Consider the following 6,017-nt stretch of genomic DNA (forward strand, 5'->3'; position numbering starts at 1 on the left):
TTAGCATTAGAGACTTTTAGGCCTGGTCCACACTAACCCCCCCACTATGAACTAAGGTACGCAAATTCAGCTACGTTAATAACGTAGCTGAATTCGAAGTACCTTAGTTCGAACTTACTGCGGGTCCAGACGCGGCAGGCAGGCTCCCCCGTCGATGCCGCGTACTCCTCTCGCCGAGCTGGAGTACCGACGTCGATGGCGAGCACTTCCGGAATCAATTTATCGCGTCTAGACAAGACGCGATAAATTGATCCCAGAAGATCGATTGCTTACGGCCGGACCAGAAAGTAAGTGTAGACCTGCCCTTAGACTTACAACACATCTCAGTAACAACCATACAGCAAAATCTCATCTTCATACACACTAATGATGTACATATTTGGACAGAACAATGGATTTCAGCAACTCATGATTTCCCATATGAACATGGCATTCATGTAAGAACACGGCATGCTTTATATGAAATATATCATAATTATCTGGGGTGAATATGGGGGTCCAGGGAGCTGCTTTGAGGTACAGAGTGCCAAAGTACTCAAAACAAGTTGTCAGATCTTGTGGTGAAAGAACCCAAAGTATGCTACCCCTGGTTACACAGGCCTTAACCCAACATTTATTTATCTTTGTGTATATTCTTTCACCACAAGATCTGACACTGCCTCCTGTGGATAAATCTGGGCAAATAAGATTCCAGCTTTTGTAAAAACAGAAAAACTCCAACAACTGAATGTTGGGCATTTGAGTGTTAAAGACAAGCACACTTCTGTAAGCTGCTTTCAGGTAAGCCTACAGCTGTTTGGGGACGTGATTCAGACCTGGGTCTGGGTTTGCTACAGGCTAGCGAGTCTGGCTCAAACCAGGCAGGGCACTGAAGTCCTAAGCTGACAGGGCAGGAAAGCAGGGGCAGAAGTAGTTTTGGCACATCAGGTGGCAGCTCCCAAGGGGGGTTCTTAGGATCGGTAGAAGCTTGTTAAGCCTTTTTAAAAGTTCCTTTTTAGTCTGTGTTGATAAACTCAGGTTATCTACATATCGAAATAAAACAGTTGGTTTGGAAAAATTGCGACAGTACCCGCCTTATTTGTGCATGGAATAAAGCTGGAGAATTTGTATACCCCTGGGGTAAACGTGTCCAGGAATATTGGACTCCCTGGAAACTAAATGCAAAACGGTACTGTAAAATGTGGGCCAATGATAATGTCCAAAAGCTGTTTACTGTCCTTGACATCAGTAAACCACACAGCCTTTGGATCAAATGACTTGATTAGATTTGGCATCTTGGCCACTGTAGGGGCACAAGTGGGTGTGACCTGATTCAGGCATCTGTAATCAGTTGTGAGATGCCAAGAACCATCTAATTTCTTCACAGGCCAGATAGGGGAATTGGCAGTGGAAGTACATCTATGTAGTACTTCCTGTGTCAATAAAGACTTGAGAGTTTTTTCTATGTATGGGTTTGCCTGTTCTGGGTAAGGATATTGTCTTTGGGATGATATATCTCCTTCCACAACAACAATAGTGACTGCCATACATTCACAATCATGTTTGTGATTAGCAAAGGCATCTGCATGCTTGCGAAGTAACACCTGTACCTCAGGTTGGTTTGCATGATTAGCCACTATTTTGTTTAAATCATACCCCTCAGGTTCAGAGTCTTCCACTGGAGATACCTGAATGTGGCAGGGTATGATCACTGTTGAGTCATTCTTTGCCTGTTCTACAGTAAGACACAACAATTGGTTACCCAAATTAAGAACACATCCCTGTTTGTACAGGAAATCAATTCCCAATAGACAATTTCCTGGGTCTGCTAATTTCATTAACACAAAGGTAGGTCACCTAAGAAAGGTTCATATCTGTACTACAATGAAGCGCCGTAATAAGGGCAAGGCGAGTGAGGCACTTGCCTCGGGCGCACAAAGCCGAGGGGCGCAAAAAGCGGTGGAGAAAAAAAAAGCCGCTGGCAGGCACAGAGATATTTATAACCGGGGTGATCTCCACCCGGCCCCACCTGCTGCCCCCCCCCCCCCCCGCGCCTCCCCCGGCCCTGACTTGCTTCCCCCTCCCCCTTCCCGGATCCAAGGCAGAGCAGCTCCATGCTGCCTCCCTGCAGGGTCCTAGTGCCTCCCATCTCTGGAGTCTTCCTGCCCTTCCCCCTCAGACCCTTTCATTTTAAAATGGGACCCTCCAGCAGCACAGGGGACCCCCCTGCCCGCAGTTACTGCTCCTGCCCCATGCTGGACAAGGAGGCAGCCCCATCCCTCACCCCCAGTGAGGCTACAGTCAGGGGCAACAGCAGGGCAGGAGGCGCACGCAGCACCCCCCGGCACCCACCACGGGGGAGGCGAGGGAGATTCCTGGACCTGAGAGGGGCCCTAGGAGCACATGCAGTGACAGTGGTGGGGGTGAGTGTGCTGCTGGGGGGGGGGCAGGAAAGGGGGGCTCCTCCCCCAGAGCTTGCTGCTGCCGGCAGGGAAAGGGCTGGGGGGACTCCTCCTCTCTGTCCCCTTTCCCGGAGCAGCCTGCCTGCACCCCAAACTCATCCCCAGCCCTGCCCCACCCCAGAGCCCACACCCCCAGTCAGAGCTTTCACCCCCCCCCCGCACCCTCAACCCGACCCCTGAGCCCCTCCAGCACCCCAAACCCCTCATCTCCAGCCCCAGCCAGAACCCTCACACCCCCCTGCAGCCACAACCCACAGCCCTCACCCCTGCACCCCATCCCTCTGCACCCCTTCCATCCCCAAATTCCCTCCCAGAACCTGCACCCCTCCCTCCGCACCCCTTCCCATCCCCAAACTCCCTCCCAGAGCCTGCACCCCAATCCCCTGCCCCAGCCTAGGGCCTGCACCCCAGACCTCCTCCCTCACCCAAACTCCCTCCCAGAGCCTTGGGCAGGTGGGGTGGCAGAGTTTGGGTGGGGGCGGGTTCTGGGCACCACCAAAATTTCTACAAACCTGCCACCCCTGATCCTGCCCTGCAAACCTGAACTCCCAGCATTCTCAGGACACATGCTGATCCCTAGTGGCCACTGCTGATATCCAGCACCTCCCTCCTCTCTTAACCTGTGAGTCCCTCTCTGGATTGGAACTGGACTGGAACCAAAGACCATCTTGGAAGCAACATTACCAGCCCAAGCAGTCAAAAATCATGAGTTGACCCCCAAAATCACAAGCTCTACCACCGCCCCTTCATTCATTCTTCGGCGGCAGGCCCTTCCCTCCGAGAGGGACTGAGGGACCCGCCACTGAATTGCCGCCGAAGAGCCGGCCCTGGGGGAGGGTGCAATTTTATATTCTTACCTCAGGCGCAAAAATACCTAGTTACGGCTCTGCTTCAATGGGTATAGGAAGTGTGGTTTTGGTGTGTGGTGTATAGGAAGTGTTTACTTGCAAAAGTTGCAAGTGTTTGAGGATCTAGGATCCTTAACATGGATAATACTAATTGTTGCCCCAGTATCTATAATAAAATTTCTGTGGCAGCCCCCTACCACTGCAGATACTGTGGGTCTTCCGCTTGCATCCCTGCCTAAAGGGGCTATGACTACACTCGAGGCCGATTGGCATTATGCCAAGTAATTTGTAGAGTATGCAGACAAATAATCTATGGGATCTCTTTCTATCTCTCCGGAGGCTGTTCACCGGAGAAGAAGGAAATGAGTTAAAGGCCATTGGACAGTTTGAGGGTGCCGGGCCTTGGCCTTCCATTATCAGCTCATTCACGTGGGCTCCCATCGTTGACCCTCAAGTGTCTGCTTAAACATCATTACAACTGAGTCCTCATCTTCGACTTGGGTTTCTACAGGCGTGAATTGTTCTGTGCGGCATCTGAAAAGAAAGGAACACGATCCCAGGCCCCTACATGGGATTCAAACGCATAACCCTGTCGAGGGGCATGCCCACTCGAAGGTCTAGGGTTACTACGTGGGTTAGGGTTATTTTGCCGACGCTGATACCTAGGCAGTTTAGGAACACCTTGGCCTAACCCTGGGGGTTCCTCAATCCTCACAGTGGGATTAGCTCATGGTTCCTGAAGTACTGCAACAGGAATACCCTGGGGGTGTAGAGGGTCCATGAAATTCTAGGGACCTAGGCAATGTGGATGATTGCCCAAATGCAATACCGGATTTATAATGGCGCCAGTGGCGCCAGGCCCACAGTCGAAAGGGGCCCCAGCGCGCTCTCCTCCACCCCCCCCCTCCCCCTCCCGTGGGGTCAGAGCTTGAAGCTGCGGGCTGCTGCGGCTCCGTGGCAGCCTCTGCCGGCAGCCTGGCTCCTGCCCCGCCCCTTTCCCCAGCGTGCTACATACGTCTTGCCGGGGGAGGAGGGAGCCGCAGCACGCCGCTCTGAGTCCGGGGGGGAGGAGGAGAAGAAGAGGCGGGGATGGGGTCTCTCCCCCGCCTCTTTCCTCAGCATGCTACGTTCCTCCCCCCCACCCCGCTGGTCAGTTGGATCAGGCTTGCAGGCAGGAGGGGGGCAAGGAGGAGCGAGCCGCAGCACACCACTCCGGGGAGGAGGAGAAGACAAGCCGGGGTGAGGCCTAGGGGAAGGAGCTGGAATTGGGGCATACCCCCTCCAGCCCCCTGCCCACCCTAACCCCTGCACCCCCCCAACCCCCTGAGCCCCTGCCCTGACCCTGCACTCCCCTCACACCTCCTCAGCACCCCCACACACGGATTGTCTGTGGTGCCTGGGAGCACGGGGATCAGTGACAGCGGGACTTGTCAGTGCTGGCTGCCACACCCCCTGCCAGTGGGAATGCCCAGAAACTACCTCCCTGCACTCCAGGGAGGGGGTGCAGCCCAGTTTTGGGGGAAAGGGGCAGTTGTGGGGCAAGTCTGGGTGCGATGGGGGAGCTGGCAGTGACTCCGTGTGGGGGGTGTAGGAGAAGCAGGGTGTTAAGGTGGGGGTTGGTGTGGCAGGGGGCAGAGGGAGGGAGGGGAGAGTCTGGGTTGAAGGTGGGGGTTGGCTCAGTGTGTGTGTGTGTGTGTGTGTGTGTGTGTGTGTGTGTGTGTAGAAGGGGGGGTAGTAGAAAAGAGGGAGGTGACAGCCCTGGGGTGAAAGTGTGTAGGGAGTGGGCAGTAGCAGGGAGATTGAGGAGAGCCTTTGTTAGGGGGTTAGTTGTGTGGGATGGGGACAGTAGGAGGGATGGGAGGAGAGCCCAGGTGTGAAGATTGGGGTAGGAACTTGAGGCTGGATTGTGGTAGCCTTTGTGGTAAAGTATGTGTGTTTCAGTGTCCCTTTCTCCCTGCAAAAGATGGGCACTAGCAATTTTCCTCCCCACACCCTGCCCCAAAGTTTTGTAAACATTATTGTACCAAAGTAGAAAATGCAGCTTTCAAAAAATGTATTTAGGAAACATAACTTTGGGTGGAGGAGGAGGTGGTGGGGAGATGCAGGTGCGACACCACTGACTGCTGCAGCCGGGCTTAATATGGATCATAAGTGTGCCCTGAGTGTTTAAAGAGAAAAGACAAAACTAACAACCCCCCTCCCACACAAACCAAATTCAGTGTTCTGAGTACATTGATGTTAGCCCAGTTTGTTCTCTGTGGGCTGAGTGGAGGTCGCAGTTTGGCTTCAAATATCTTATTTTGTTTTTGAATAAATGTTTTCATCCCCATCCCGGCAATACCACATTTACTATGGCATCAATGGTGCTGTCACTCTAGGACCATATCTGGAAGGGGTTCATCACAACCACATGGGGGCCCACCAATATGTTTGGCGCCGGGCCCACAAAGTTAATCCGGCCCTGCCCAAATGCCAATAAATGTCCACCCAAAGGGGCTGGATCTCCTGATCTATATGGTGCCAATGCATCCCTTGGTTGTTGTATCTCTCTGTTGTAACCTAGAGATTACTACATCACAGGCACTAGCTATCTTTTAGTCCCTGAACAATTACATTTTCTAAAGGCACTCCGTTTTTACTATCAGGGCGGACACTAACAGGGGAGAGGATATTTCCTCCCCCTTTGCTCTGCTCATCTTATCCTTTACATCACTAGCCACTTCCTCTA

This window comes from Emys orbicularis, chromosome 2 (genome assembly GCF_028017835.1).
Source record: "Emys orbicularis isolate rEmyOrb1 chromosome 2, rEmyOrb1.hap1, whole genome shotgun sequence".
Classification (NCBI taxonomy): domain Eukaryota; kingdom Metazoa; phylum Chordata; order Testudines; family Emydidae; genus Emys; species Emys orbicularis.